The following is a 16,762-nucleotide window of genomic DNA, read 5'->3' as shown; positions in this document are numbered from 1 at the left end:
TAAATGTAATATGGTGTTTTTCTTTGTTTTAGGTATTAATGTCCCTAAACCAGATTTTATGTATCGTACTCTCTGCAAGGTATCCACAGCTCCTATGCAGAAAATTCCTGTTTCCAGCTCAAAAAAGGTACAGTCCGCTCAATAAAACTTACTGATAATATTATGAAAAGGATAGACTATCTATCATTATTGACTATCTATCATCATGCCCTTAAATTACGGACATACTACCCAAGATTCTTCCCACCCCTCGTAAAGTGGTGTTCCATCACCCTCCTATCCTCAACATCCTAGTCTCTCCCTCTGCTTTCCCAATCCCAACTCATTGTCACAGGAATCCCGAGCTGCAAGATCTGCCCAATCCATCCATCCAGCACTTCGTATTCCTGTCCTGTCATTGGCTTATCCTACCCCATCAGAGGTTGGGCCACCTGTGAAAACATCCATGTTATATACCAACTCTTCTGCAATCATTTTTCAGCTTTTTACACTACATGACTACCAACCAGATGTCCATCAGGATGAATCACCACTGCCAAACTGTGCCCAGGAGCAAAGTGGACCACACTGTGACACAACATGCAGCTGTGACATGACATGCAGCTGTACATAATGTACTTGATTTCAGTGGCTGCTTGACAACCAGGCCATCTGGATCCTCTCCTCAACCACCGTCTTTCCTGAACTACACAGATGGGAGCTACCTTCACAACACATTCTCCACTCTCAAAATCATCCTGGCCTCAACCTACAGCAACCTACTGTCCTCTCATGCTCCACCCAACACTTTTTTGCCACCTCCCTCCCTCCCTCCTCCTCCTCCTCCTCCTCCCCCCCCCCTCCCCCCTCCCTCCCCCCCAGTCCTGTTACCTTCTCACAGTTTGCTTCCCCACTTGCTCATTATGTGTGGCACACCCAGAAATGTTTTCCCCTTCTCTGCTCCTCTCCTTTCCGGTCTCCAATTTTTCCCCTCCCCCTCCCCCTCTCCCTCTCCCTCCCCCACAGCCTTCTGATGTTGCACTGGTCTGCCCCACTTATGCGTTACTGTCCCTCCTCCTTCCCCAGTTGCTCCCATTCGATGTGTTTCTCTTGTAGTGTCGTCGTAACTGCCATCTGCTTCACATCTCCTGTGCAGCAAGCTACATAAATTTAAGTATTAACTGTGTTTTTCTTACTTGTCACTTCTTTTTCTGTGTGTTTTTGCTTTTAGGAAGCTTTAATTTTCAAGTAATAGTGTTCCACAGATTTCGTGTTTGTTTTGAATACAGTCCAGAGACAGTTAGTGCTTATTTTCATTGATTCCAAGAAGAAGTGTCTAGTAACCGAAGTTTAGTCAGCTATCAGCTGCCTTTAGTGAATTAGCAATCTAGTTAAAAGTTGATTACTTAACTCTAGAAAGTAAATTGTTGATTTCTTAGGATGGATAGGATGTGTGACTGCTGTGTACAGACACAGGAGGAGCTGGCCACTGTTCGCGAACAGCTGAGTGTGCTGATGGCCACGGTCAGCCGTCTTCAGGCTGTTGCCTTGGAGTGTAGTGGCAGTGGGGGAGTCTGGTGCGTTGCATGGTACACCCCAGGTGTTACATGCTTCACCCATGGTCCCTGCTGTCGAGAGACCTTCTCAGGTACTAGGCGCGGTTGGGCCACCCTCTTCCCAAGGGGAGTGGCAGGTTCAACGCCATTCATGTCGCACGAGGCAGAGGGTCAATGTGGAGGTTGGCCATGTGGCATCGCCCGCTCTCCCTGTGAGTGGACATGTGGCCGCTCCTTCAGCAAGGTCCAAGCAGGCACATGGGAGCTCCAGTGTTAGGCGACTGATGGAGCCCCTTAGGGAAATAGTGGAAAGGTCAAGGAAGAAGGCCAGTGTTCACTCTGTCTGCTTGCTGGGGGGTCTCATCAGAGATGTGGAGGAGGCCCTGCCTGCGGCGATAGAGAGTACTGGGTGCACCTGACTGCAAATTGTTGCTCATGTCGGCACCAATGACTCGTGCTGTCTGAACCCAGAGGTCATCCTCAGTTCATACAGGTGGTTGACTGTGTTGGTGAAAGCGGAAAGCCTCACTCATGCGGTGGAATCTGAGCTAACTATTTGTAGTGTCGTTTCCAGAACCGATCACGGTCCTCTGGTTTGGTGCTGAGTGGAAGGCTTAAACCAGAGGGTCAGACGATTCTGCGGAGATCTGGGGAGCAAATTTCTGGACCTCGCATTATTGGGTGGAGAAATGTAGGGTCCCCCTAATGGGTCAGGCGTGCGCTACACGCAGGGAGTGGCTACAAGAGTAGCGGAGTACGTGTGAAGTGCATATGTGGTTTTTTTTTTTAGGTTAGAGAATTCCCTCCCTAGGCCCAACAAGACGCCTCCTGAGACGCGACAAGGTAGCATTAGGCAAAATGCAACAGGGAATAACAATATTAATGTGGTAATAGCAAACTGCAGGAGTGTCTATAGAAAGGTCCCAGAACTGCTCTCACTAATAAACGGTCGCAATGTCCATATAGTACTAGGGACGGAAAGTTGGCTGAAACTAGATGTAAACAGTAAGGAAATTCTAAACTCAGATTGGAATCTATACCGCAGAGACAGGCTGGACAGTGAAGGGCGAGGCGTGTTTATAGTGATAAAAAATGTGATAGTATCGAAGGAAATTAATGGAGATCCGAAATGTGAAATAATTTGGGTGAAGGTCACGGTTAAAGCAGGCTCAAACATGGTAATTGGATGTCTCTATAGGCCCCCTGGCTCATCAGCTGTTGTGGCAGAACACCTGAAGGAAAATCTGGAAAATATTTAGAGTAGATTTCCCGACCATGTTATTGTTCTGGGTGGAGATTGTAATTTACCAGATACAGACTGGGAGGCTCAAACGTTTATAATGGGTGGCAGGAACAAAGAATCCTCTGAAATTTTTTTAAAAGCATTATCTGAAAACTACCTTGAGGAGTTCAACAGAGAAGCGACTCGTGGCGATAACATATTAGACCTTCTGGTGACAAACAGACCCGAACTATTTGAAACAGTTAATGCAGAACAGGGAATCAGCGATCATAAAGCGGTTACTGCATCGATGATTTCAGCCATAAATAGAAATATAAAAAAAGGTAGGAAGATTTTTCTGTTTAACAGAAGTGACAAAAAGCAGATTTCAGATTGCTTGACGGCTCAACACAAAAGTTGTATCTCAAATACAGATAGTGTTGAGGATCAGTGGACAAAGTTCAAAACCATCGTACAATATGCATTAGATGAGCATGTGCAAAGCAAGATCATAAGAAATGGAAAAGAGCCACCGTGATACAACAACTGAGTTATAAAACTGCTACAAAAGCAAAGGGAACTTCACGGCAAACATAAACATAGCGAAAGCCTTGCAGACAAAAAAAAAATTACGCGAAGTGAAATCTAGGGTGAGGAGTGCTATGCGAGAGGCGTTCAATGAATTCGAAAGTAAAGTTCTATGTACTGACTTGGCAGAAAATCCTGAGAAATTTTGGTCTTATGTTAAAGCGGTAGGTGGATCAAAACAAAGTGTTCAGACACTGTGACCAAAATGGTACTGAAACATAGGATGAGAGGAAGACTGCACTGTAGTTACTTCTCTAGATTGTCGCACAGATGACAAAATGGTAGGTATCGAAATAGATGACAGAGGGATAGAAAAACAATTAAAATCACTCAAGAGGAAAGGCCAGTGGACCTGATTGGATACCAGCACGATTTTACACAGAGTATGCAGTGGAACTTGCCCCCCCCCCCCCCCCCCCCTCTTGCAGCGGTGTACGATAGGTCTCTAGAAGAGCGTAGTGTTCCAAAGGATTGGAAAAGGGCACAGGTCAACGCCGATTTCAAAAAGTGACGTTGAACAGATGTGCAGAACTATAGACCTAGACCTCTAATGTCGATCAGTTGTAGAGTTTTGGGACACACATTATGTTAGAGTATAATGACTTTTCTGGAGATTAGAAATCTACTCTGTAGGAATCAGCATGGGTTTCGAAAAAGATGATTGTGTGAAACCCGGCTCGCGCTATTCGTCAACGAGACTCAGAGGGCCATAGACACAGGTTCCCAGGTAGATGACAAGTTTCTTGAATTTCATAAGGCTTTTGATACAGTTCCCCACAGTCATTTAATGAACAAAGTAAGATCCTATGGACTATCAGACCAGTTGTGTGATTGGATTGAGGAGTTCCTAGATAACAGAATGCAGCAGATCATTCTCAATGGAGAGTAGTCGTCTGAAGTAAGCCTGATTTCAGGTGTGCCGCAGGGGAGTGTCGTAAGACCGTTGCTATTCACAATATATATAAATGACATTGTGGATAACATTGGAAGTTCACTGAGGCTTTTTGTGGATGATGCTGTAGTATATTGAGAGGTTGTAACAATGGAAAATTGTATTGAAATGCAGGAGGATCTGCAACTAATTGACGCATGGTGCATGGAATGGCAATTGAATCTCAATGTAGAAAAGTGTAATGTGCTGCGAGTACATAGAAAGAAAGATCATTTATCATTTAGCTACAATATAGCGATCAGCAACTGGAAGCAGTTGATTGCATAAATTATCTGGGAGTAGGCATTAGGAGTGATTTAAAATGGAATGATCATATAAAATTAATCGTCGGTAAAGCAGATGCCAGACAGAGATTCATTGGAAGAATCCTAAGGAAATGCAATCCGAAAACAAAGGCAGTAGGTTACAGTACACTTGTTCGCCCACTACTTGAATACTGCTCACCGGTGTGTGATCCGTACCAGATAGGGTTGATAGAAGAGATAGAGAAGATCCAACGGAGAGCAGCGTGCTTTGTTACAGGATCATTTAGTAACAGCAAAAACATTACAGAGATGGTAGATAAACTCCAGTGGAAGACTCTGCAAGAGAGATGCGCAATAGCTCGGCTTTTGTTGAAGTTTCGTGAACATACCTTCACCGAGGAGTCAAGCAGTATATTGCTCCCTCCTATGTATATCTTGCGAAGAGACCATCAGGATAAAATCAGAGAGATTAGACCCCACACAGAGGCATACCAACAACCTTTCTTTCCACTAACAATACGAGACTGGAATAGGAGGGAGAACCGTTAGAGGTACTTGAGGTACCCTCTGCCACCCACCGTCAGGTGGTTTGCAGAGTACGGATGTAGATGTAGATGTATTGTGTCTGGAATGGGCAGAGGTAGGGGTGTGTGTGTGTGTGTGTGTGTGTGTGTGTGTGTGTGTGTGTGTCTTCATTTTTTCTGAAGAAGGCTTCGATCTAAAGCTCAGTGTGCAACAGTCTTTTCATTGTGCTTGTCTGCACTCAATGCGTCATCTTTACAGGGAGTAGCAATTGTTGATATTCCAACTTGGACTTCCCAGTGTTTAAAACTGATGATGATGATGATGATGATGATGATGATGATGATGATGATGATAACAATAATAAAGGGTCCTTAACTTTCATACTGACATTTGCAACTGAATTTCAGAAGGGCATATGTAGCACAGTACATATTTATTTTACTTTATTTATGTTTCTGTGTCTTTATCCTGTGTTAGAGAAGCTGTGTTTTTGTGCATTTTATGGCGTATCACATTACTAATTTACCTCTTATCTAAATAAATTGTTACACCACCACCACCACCACCACCAATGCAGCATTATACATGCTTGGAGGGCATCTCAGTAGAATAGATAGGTTAAATTTTGGAGCAATCTTGCCAGCATAGTTACAAAGGTTTCTAATTAGAGGAAATTTTTGAAAATTGTCTTCCCTTTCCAATCCAGTGCTGATCATTGTTTTGTTAAAACACTTGCATTAAAAAATACCTACCATGCAAAGAAAGGAGTCTCACACATGAACCATAATACCTCAGACACAAGAATAATAGACCAAGAAGACTTGATCCTCTCCTTTGTGTGTACTAAAGACATATTAATTCCTGGGCTTCCCACATCTTTCTCACTCCGTCTCTATACACTCTAAGCATTCATACTAACGCTTGATGCACATGAGTGATTTATTATAGTGCGATTGCAGTGTCAGTTTCTCGGCCATTTGAACAGTGCATGTGAAACAATGGAGCAGTGCGCGTTTCGGCGGTAGTGATGCGAAATAGCAGCGAGATCGTGGCGAGTGAATTGCTCTTGCCAGCCACTGCTGTGTCGCAGCAATCTCGCCGATCGCTGCGGAGCAGCCGCCATTGTTTGTGAATGGGGCAGCACACATGTGTTTTGCAACCACACCAACAGCTGCAGTCAGCCTGCCATGGATGCAATTGGTTTCCATGTCGAATTGTTTATTGAAGAGGTGGAAAAAATACCCAGAAATATGGGATACTTCTCGCAAGGAGTATCACGATCGAGTTTAGAAGAGAGCCGCTTGGTTTCAAATGCGTGAAGAGTTTTGTAAGGGTTTTGCTGCGAAACTAGGTCAGGAGAAAAATGATATAGGTAAGTATCATCATTAAACTATTTTGTGTTTGTGTTCTAGTGGTGGCGCCTTTGCTCGAATGTGGGCATTCAGAACTTGAAATAGCATTAAGCAACAAATGCTTTGTGCTCCCTGGTGAGAGCCCATCATCTCAATGAACAAATCTCCGGTTAATAATGAAAGTTTAAAATAAATTTTGTTACTTCAGCTTTATTGTATTGCAACCACAAAGTACATAATTAGACACATTTCAGTAGTGACATAAATGAAATCATCTTTCACATTAGACACCACATTGCTTCACTGTTCACTATGATTGATACCGACCAGATTTAAATACATTTGTCTTGCCATGGTACTTTTCCAGCATCGTTTATGAAGTAATTAGCGAAAACATTTCTTTTAGAATTAAAGTGAACTTCGTTCTTGGGTTGTTGGAACTTCATTGCCCAGATCACATAGGCCGTGAATACTTAGTATCTTGAAAGTTAAAGCCATATCTGGGATGATAGTTGTGAAACACACAGCAACATTTGATGTTGCTAACAGTGAAGTTCAGCTTAACATTGATAGGTCTGTGAAATATTTGCCATTTATTACTCAGAATACCAAATACACACTCCACATATCTCCAAGCATGACTTAAACTGTAGTTAAACGTGCGTTTCTTGTAGGAGAGGAAAGCTCCGATGTACGGTCTCATGATGAAATTAGACAGAGAAAACGCTTCATCCCCCACTAACATAAAGGGCACATAAGGTTCTGTAGTTCCTGGTAGAGGTTGTCCATTTGGTAGACTTGCTTGGCCACTTTCTAGTAGTTTATACAGCTTAGAGTTTTCGAAGATAGTGCTATCCGATTCTCTTCCACGAGATCCAACTTCAACATAGTTGAACAAATAGTTTGCATCTGCGACTACGAACAGAACTACAGAATGGAATTTCTTATAGTTGTAGAACTGAGAACCACTGAAATCTGGTTTAACTGTTCTCACATGCTTGCCATCTAAGGCACCTAAGCAGTTCAGGAAGTCTGCATGCTTTTCAAATCTCTTGGCATCCCCCTGCGGGTTCGGGGGTTAGAATAGGCCCACGGTATTCCTGCCTGTCGTAAGAGGCGACTAAAAGGAGTCTCAAACTTTTTGGCCTTCTGTGAGGATCCCCTCTTGGGTTTGACCTCCATTTTTCCAAATTTCCGTTGTTAGTGTGTGCCATTTGGGGAAGGACGCCTTACGTGGTGTTTTTCTGTTGGTCCATCATGCACCACCATCTTGCATTCTACCTATTGTTGTGTGGCGGGATTTACACCCAACGTCTTCTGGGTTGCCTCCTTCTCGTCTTGTGCGCAATCCCCTTCTTAGCGCCCACGACAACTGTGGACCCTTTCGACACCTAAAATCCAGCACGGTAGCCAGTCCGTTGTGGTGGGGTCGTCATGTACCCTCTTGGTGGTAGCCCCCTGACCACGCAGGGATCGCACTATAGATGCCAGAGCTGTTTCCTCCCCACGCATGCCAAGGAGTATGTGCCCATCTTGTCTGGGGCACGGGGACTCCGGGCAACGGGATATCAGCCAGGTACCCGTTGCTTTGGCTGGGTGGCGCCCTTGGGGAGAGCCCTCGTTCGGAGTAGGTGGCATCTGCGTGGATATGGCGCAATGAGGCGCAATAAATCACACCAAGCTGGTGGTCGCACGGCCACCAGTGTCTCTAAGCGAGGCAGTTGACTTTGATGCTGCGCAATATGACCCTCAGTCGTTACCCTCGTTGGCTGCACCATGGGAGGAACGCAGATCTAGTGCCAAGCGGGAGCCTTATGTCCCACAATACCTTGTCTGCAGCAGGACTAATGGTGACTCCTTTCTTATGACGAAGCCTCTGTTTTTTGTGGAACACCTGGAGGATAAGTTTGGGGAAGTGGCGGGGTTGTCTAAAATGAGGAATGGGTCAATCCTCCAATCCTCCTCAAGACATCCTCCCCAGCCCAGTCACGAGCGTTGCTCTTGTGTGATAAGCTGGGTGATGTCCCTGTTACCGTCACTCCCCACAGTAGCTTAAATATGGTCCAGGGGATTATTTACCATCGTGACCTATTGTTACAATCCGACGACGAGCTGAGAGCCGACTTGGAATGAGGTGGTGTACATTTTGTCCGTCGCGTACATAGAGGAACCAAGACTAACAGGGTGGCCACCGGTGCCTTTATCTTGGCCTTCGAGGGTACTGTATTGCCCGAGAAGGTCAAGGTAATGGTTTACCGTTGTGACGTCAAGCCATATGTCCCTCCCCCGATGCGGTGCTTCCAGTGCTGGAAGTTTGGGCATATGTCCTCCCGTTGCCCATCCAGCGCCACATGTCGAGATTGCGGACGCCCCTCTCATCCTGATTCTCCATGTACGCCTCCACCTGTATGTGTCAACTGTGGGGAGCACCACTCTCCAAGCTCGCCGGATTGCCCCGTTCTTCATAAGGCGCGGAAGATAATGGAATTTAAGACCCTGGACCGGCTCACTTATCGAGAGGCAAAACTGAAATTTGAAAGGTTGTATCCTGTTTCCCTTTGAACATCTTATGCTGCAGCCATGTTATCATCGCCCTCGCAAGCGACAGTTGTCGCCTTATCTGTGCCGCCTTCAGTGGGCCCTCGGGGCCGCGCGTCTCTGTCTGCCCCCCTGGTGTCTGGGGGCAAGCCTTCCTCTGTTGCCCCCTTAGCAGTTGGGGGCAAACCCTCTCCTGTCGCTCCCGCTTACTTCGGGAGTGACATCTACTCAAAAACCAGGGGGCTTGATCCCTCCTCCTTCTCCACCGGCGTTGCCTCTGCTGGTTCCTCTCTCGTGGAAGGGGTCCCTCGGGGCTCTCCCTTCCTCCGTTTCTTCTCCTACCCAGCCGGATGTCAGCCAGTGGCTGAAGGTTCCACCACCTGCTGGTCGTAGGGCTTCTGCGTCGTCGTCAGCCTCCGATGCTCCTTCAGAGAAGCTCTCCTAGCTCTCTAACCCTAAGGACAGACGCGAGAAGAAGGAACGGAACGTGTCCAAGAAGAAGGACGTCTGGCGGTTTCAGTACCGCCTGCTGTAAATAGTTCTGGCTCCGGGGATGAGGTGGAGATCGTCGCCTCTGCTGCGGATCTCGCCTTCACGGAACCCTCGGGGGCCTTTCCTATGGACACAGCTGACTCTCCCCCGGTGGTGGCAGTTGGCTCTGCGGTGCTGTCGGCCTCTTAGTCGCCTTCACGCCCTCCTAGTCCCTTGCTGCTTCCATTCTCCAGTGGAATTGCGGCGGTTATTTCTGCCACCTGCCTGAGCTCCGGATGCTTCTGAGTGTTTCCCCTGTTCTCTGCATTGCTCTGCAAGAAACTTGGTTTCCAGCAATGCGGACCCCCGCCCTTCGCGGTTATTAGGGATACTATAAGAACCGCGCTGCCTTTCAATGAGCGTCAGGTGGAGTTTGCCTCTTTGTTCACCACTCTGTCTGTAGCTCACCAGTACCACTTCTGACACCTTTAGAGGCAGTCGCTGTCAGGGTTGAGCTCTCGCCGGCTATTACTGTTTGCTCTCTTTACATTCCTCCAGATGGGGAGCTCCCCTGACATGTCTTGGCTGCGCTGCTGGCTCAACTCCCGCCACCATTGCTGCTTCTGGGCGATTTCAATGCCCACAACCCTCTATGGGGTGGGACTGTCTCTGATGACCGCGGTCATGCCGTGGAGCATGTGTTGGCTCTGCTCGACCTTAGCCTCTTGAACACCGGTGCTTTCACGCATTTCAGTGTGGCCCATGGCTCGTTCTCGGCCATCGATCTCTCTCTTTGCAGCCCCGGACTTGTCCCATCCCTCCACTGGAGAGTGCATCCTGACCTGTGTGGTAGTGACCATTATCCCATCTATTTGTCGCTGCCCCAGTGTCGTTCTTCTGGGCGCCTGCCCCGCTGGGCTCTCAACAGGGCTGACTGGCCGGCTTTTACTTCCGCTGCCACCATTGAGTCTCCCCCACAGGGTGACATTGACGAGGTGGTCCGTGTCTTGACCACGTCAATCATTTCTGCAGCCGAGGCTGCCATCGCCCGCTCTTCTGGCCTCCCTCAGAGGAAGGCTGTACCCTGGTGGTCGCTGGAGATTGCTGAGGCTATTCGCGACCGTAGGCGGGCTCTCCAACTTCATAGGCTGCACCCGTCTCTGGAGACCCTCATCGCCTTTAAGAGGCTCCGTGCCTTGGCCCGTCGTCTTATTGCACGGCGTAAGCAGGAGTGCTGGGAGAGGTATGTCTCATCCTTGGGCTCCCGTGTCTCCCCCTCGCTCGTGTGGTCCCGGATCCGGCGGATTTATTGATACCAGACCCCTATGGGTGTCCCTGGGATCTCCCTGGATGGCGCTGCCTGCATGGACGCTGCCGCCATTGCTGAACACCTTGCCGCGCACTTTGCTACGAGCTCTGCGACTGCAACTTATCCCCTCACCTTTCGCTCTCTAAAGGAGCGAGCCAAGCAGACGCCGTTTTCATTCCACACACGTCGTTCTGAAAAATACAATGCTCCTTTCAGCGAGAGGGAATTCCTCGCTGCCCTCGCCGATTGCCCTGATACAGCACCAGGACCAGACTGCATCCATGCGCAGATGCTGAAGCATCTCTCCAGGGACTGACAGAGCCACATCCTCACCATCTTTAACCGCATTTGGAGCGAGGGCGTGTTCCCGTCGCGATGGCGAGAGGGTGTTATTGTCCCCATCTTGAAGCCCGGTGCGGACCCACTGGTGGTGGACAGCTATCGTCCCATTACCCTCACCAACGTCTTGTGCAAATTGCTCGAACGTATGGTAGGGCGGCGTTTGTGTTAGGTCCTTGAGTCGCGCGGTCTCTTCGCTCCATCCCAAGGTGGCTTCCGTCGGCGCCGGTCTGCCACGGACAATTTGGTGCGGCTGGAATCAGCTATCCGTACGGCCTCTGCCCGATGTCAGCATCTCGTTGCTGTATTTTTTTGATCTGCAGCAGGCGTATGACACCACATGGAGGCATCACATCCTTGCTACGTTGCATGAGTGGGGTCTTCGTGGTCAGCTCCTGGCTTTTCTTCAAACCTTTTTATTGCGCCGCTCTTTCCGGGTGCAAGTCAGTGCCACCTCTAGTTCCTCTTATATAGAGGAAAGTGGGGTCCTGCAGGGCTCAGTGTTGAGTGTCTCCTTATTTCTAGTGGCCATTAATGGTCTGGCTGCTGCCGTGGGGTCGTCGGTGTCTCCTTCTTTGTATGCCGATGACTTCTGCATCTCATTTAGCTCAACGACTACGGGAGTCGCCGAACGCAGGCTGCAAGTAGCCGTTCGCAAGGCAGCATCATGGGCTCTGGCTCATGGTTTTCAGTTCTCTGCAGCCAAGACTCGAGTTATGCACTTCTGCAGGCGTCGGACAGTCCACCCTCATCCTGAACTTTACCTCGACGGCCACCTCCTTGAAGTGGTGGACACTAGCCGCTTCTTAGGACTCGTCTTTGATGCCCAGCTCGCATGGGTTCCTCATATTACTCAGCTGAAGCAAAAGTGCTAGAGGCACCTCAACACCCTCCGCTGCCTGAGCCACACGTCTTGGGGTGCAGATCGCTGCACGCTGTTGCGATTGTACAGAGCCCTTGTGCAGTCCAGGCTTGATTATGGGAGCCTGGCCTATGGGCCTGCATCACCCTCAGTGTTGACGTTGTTGGACCCCATACACCACTGTGGGGTTCGGCTTGCAACTGGCGCTTTCCGTACGAGCCCCGTGGATAGTCTACTGCTGGAGGCTGGGGTTCCCCCGCGGCGGATTCGCCGCCATCGACTGCCCGCCGACTATGCTGTTCACATGCATTGCTCGCCGGGCCATCCCAATCATCGCCTGCTTTTCCCTGCCGTGGTCCTCCATCTGCCCGAACGGCGACCTCAGTCTGGGCTTTCCGTAGCTGTCCGCGTCCAGTCCCTGCTGTCGGAACTGGGGTCATTCCCTCTTATGCCTCCCTTCCGGGTCTGTGCACCTACGCCTCCTTGGTGTTTGCCCCGTCCGTCCGTCCATCTGGACTTAGCACAGGGACCCAAGGACTCGGTTCCGCCTGTGGCCCTCCGTCGCCGTTTTCTTGCGCTCCTCACCTCATTTTCGGGCTGTGAGACTGTCTACACTGATGGTTCCCTGGTTGATAGTCGCACTGCATACGCTTTTGCTCACGCTGCCCATGTTGAACAGCGCTCCTTGCCGGCTGGCTGCAGTATTTTTACTGCGGAGCTGGTGGCCATATTGTGCGGTCTTGAGCATATGCGTTCCTGCTCAGGTACGTCCATCGTCATCTGCAGTGACTCCCTGAGCAGCATCCAGGCCATCAACCACTGCTAAACCTCTTCTCCTCTGGTATCCTCTATTCAGGAGTCTGTTTCCGCCATTACCCACTCTGGTCGTTCGGTGGTCTTCGTTTGGACGCCAGGTCACGTTGGCATCCTGGGGAACGAACGTCTCGACAGGCTGGCCAAAGGGGCGATCGACGCCCCAGCTTTGGAGATCGGCCTCCCGGCTCGTGATCAGCAGTTGGTGTTGCGCCGTAAGGTGCTTGGGATGTGGACTGATGAGTGGCGTGGCCTGACATCCCCGAATAAACTGCGGGCTGTTAAGGAGACGACCGATGTGTGGCAGTCCTCCCTGCGGGCTTCTCGCAGGGACTCTGTCGTCCTGTGTTGGCTCCCCATCGGCCATACCTACCTGAGACACGGCCATCTTTTGCGTCAGGAGGATACCCCCCTGTGTCGGTGTGGGTCCCGGCTGACGGTCGCCCAAATTTTGTTGGAGTGTCCCCGACTGCGCACCCTCCGGCAGTCTTTTAATCTCCCGGGCACTTTGCCTTTGGTTTTATGCGACGATGCCTTCATGGCTGAAGACGTTTTAAATTTTATCCATGGTAGTCCTTTTTATGGTTCCATTTATGGAGGTCCTGCACCTTTCCCTTTCTGTGTCTCTTGTCCTCGAGTCTCTCATATTTGTTTGCAGATTTTAGTGTGTAGTCGGATGGTTGACTCTTTCCCTTTTTTTTGTTCTCGTGGTCAGTCAACCGGTCTCTGGCCATCTCCTTTTCTTCTGTTTCTTTCTGTCTGGTGTTCATCTGTACTCTTCTTGTCTGTAGTGTTCGTTGCCGCATTTGTGTTCTTTCAGTGCCTGTGGGGGAGTCTCCTTCCCCTTGGGGTTTTACCTGCTCCGCAAATTTTTGTCTCGCCTGTTTTTGGAATGGGGGGACTGATGACCTTAGCTGTTTAGTCCCCCTTAAACATCCCAACAACCACCAACCACCATCTCTTGGCATTTTTCGGCCACCTTTCTTCTGTAAATTTTGTTATACACTCTTCATACAAGACTTCCCACACAGCTTGGCAAACTTTCCTTTACTGTTTTACACTGTGTTGTGTGACCGATTCCAAATTGGTAATGTGGGTCAATTAGATTGTCGCCACTACCCAGGTATATGCAAAAGATCAATATTAACTTAATAATAATAATAATAATAATAATAATAATAATAATAATAATAATAATAATAATAATATAAATATGGCTTTTGGAACAGACAAATGCAAGAAAAATAGCATAGTCAAGGGCAAACACACTAAACAAGAAGATTACATATTGGATAACCACAGCGACTGCATAGAAGCGATGGAAAAAACAGATGCCTATAAATATCTAGGATACAGACAAAAAATAGGAATAGATAATACAAATGTTAAAGAAGAACTAAAAGAAAAATATAGACAAAGACTAACAAAAATACTGAAAACAGAATTGACAGCAAGAAACAAGACAAAAGCTATAAATACTTATGCTATACCAGTATTGACCTACTCATTTGGAGTAGTGAAATGGAGTGACACAGACCTAGAAGCACTCAATACACTTACACGATCACAATGCCACAAATATAGAATACATCACATACATTCAGCAACGGAAAGATTCACATTAAGCAGAAAGGAAGGTGGAAGGGGATTTATCGACATAAAAAACCTACATTATGGACAGGTAGACAATTTAAGAAAATTCTTTCTAGAACGAGCAGAAACTAGCAAAATACACAAAGCAATCACCCACATAAATACATCGGCTACACCACTACAATTTCATAACCACCTCTACAACCCTTTAGATCACATAACATCAACAGATACAAAGAAAGTAAATTGGAAAAAGAAAACACTACATGGCAAGCACCCGTATCATCTAACACAGCCACACATAGATCAAGACGCATCCAACACATGGCTAAGAAAAGGCAATATATACAGTGAGACGGAAGGATTCATGATTGCAATACAGGATCAAACAATAAACACCAGATATTACAGCAAACATATTGTTAAAGATCCCAACACCACAACAGATAAATGCAGACTTTGCAAACAACAAATAGAAACAGTAGATCACATCACAAGCAGATGTACTATACTAGCAAATACAGAATACCCCAGAAGACATGACAATGTAGCAAAAATAATACATCAACAACTTGCCATAAAACATAAACTAATAAAACAACACGTTCCCACATACAAGCACACACCACAAAATGTACTGGAGAATGATGAATACAAATTATACTGGAACAGAACCATTATAACAGATAAAACAACACCACATAACAAACCTGATATCATACTCACCAATAAAAAGAAGAAATTAACACAACTAATTGAAATATCCATACCCAACACAACAAATATACAGAAGAAAACAGGAGAAAAAATTGAAAAATACATCCAACTGGCTGAGGAAGTCAAGGACATGTGGCATCAGGATAAAGTTGACATTATACCAATTATACTATCAACTACAGGAGTCATACCTCACAATATCCACCAGTACATCAATGCAATACAGCTACATCCAAACATATATATACAACTGCAAAAATCTGTAATTATTGATACATGTTCAATTACCCGAAAGTTCCTAAATGCAATATAACATATACCATACAGTTACAAGGAAGTCACGCTTGATCGAGGTCCGCGTCACGTTCCATTTTTAACCAGACTTAACAGTCTGAGAAAAAAAAACGAAACGGTAATAATAATAATAATAATAATAATAATAATAATAATAATACTGTGTCTTTAGTAGCACCCCATTACACAAGACTTTGTGTTTTGTTACAGGTTCAAAATTTATGAAAAGGTGGAAGGATATTAAAGATTCCTTCATTAAATGTGAAAGGAGACGCACAAAATCAGAGCAAGGAGCGATTTCGTCTAGAAGGTGTATATACAAGACCGTCAACTGTCGTACCTTGCGAACACAATAGATCCAGGTCCCACGCAAGCTAGTGTCGATGATGATGGAGTGACTGGTAGTGAAACTGCGGGTGAATTGACAGCAGAAACATCATCACCAGCATAGAGTGAGCCTTTGAAAAATTTCCAAATGACACAGGATAATTCAAGATTCTGTATTAAAATTCATGAATACTCCAGTACCGTCAGCTTCACCCGAAGCACCGGATGATGAAAAATTATTTTTTGAGTCACTGGTTCCTGCAGTTAAAACATTGACTTTGGACATTAAATTGGAGTTGATGGAGGTGATGAAATTATTGCAAAAGTTCAGAAACATGAATGAGACTTTCCAGCTTAGTGTTCCGCAGTGTCCTCAGCAAAGGAAATCCATTTTGCACACTGCAACAATCAAGCGAGTGTGTTGACTCGTGATTTGCCTACCCAGACTCGTGCACGTGCCAGTTCCCAGCAACCCCACTACACCATGGCTAGCCCTTCATCCTACAGCAGTACATATATGACAACAGAATGTGAGGATTCTGTGGACATTTTTGATATCCATACTCAACAAGTATAGAAAAGAACGGGTATTTCTAAGTGTGTTTGTAATTACTTTTCGAATAAATATTTTGTTTTGAGATGTGTGTGTGTGTGTGTGTTGTTAGACTGCCCTTTACATATTCTTGTATTGCATTGAAGTTTCTGCGCAATGTTTGTTAATTACTTTACAACTATTTATGCAAAATATTTCGACTACTCCTAATCTACTGATGTTAGTTATGATGCTTTAGATCAAAATACATTAGTAAAATCCCATATTTAGTAATACGATAACAGAATATCATTGAGATAAGAATACCATTTACAGTTATACTCCAGTTCACTATATTTTAGCTTTAGATTAAAACAATTAACATGGTGTGAATACTTAAATACTCTCTGCTTATCTCAGCCACAGCCAAAATTTCTTGAGGTGAAACTGAAAGCCTCATCACAGAGTCTATGCTTTTGATGAATGACTGCAGTTTCACTGTTAATTCATCAAACGACTGTATGGTCATTTGAAAATAATACAGGTCT

The 16,762-nt window shown here is 46.5% G+C and overlaps 1 pseudogene; it reads left to right on the top strand.

The window, feature by feature from the left end:
* Positions 1 to 16,259, top strand: part of LOC126419435 (uncharacterized) — a 147,622-nt pseudogene extending 131,363 nt beyond the window's left edge.
* The last annotated feature ends 503 nt before the right edge of the window (positions 16,260 to 16,762 follow it).

Source organism: Schistocerca serialis, chromosome 9 (assembly GCF_023864345.2).
Source record: "Schistocerca serialis cubense isolate TAMUIC-IGC-003099 chromosome 9, iqSchSeri2.2, whole genome shotgun sequence".
In the NCBI taxonomy this organism is placed as follows: Eukaryota; Metazoa; Arthropoda; class Insecta; order Orthoptera; family Acrididae; genus Schistocerca; species Schistocerca serialis.
Note: the sequence above shows the minus strand (reverse complement) of the source record. Positions and strands in the feature narration are given on the sequence as shown.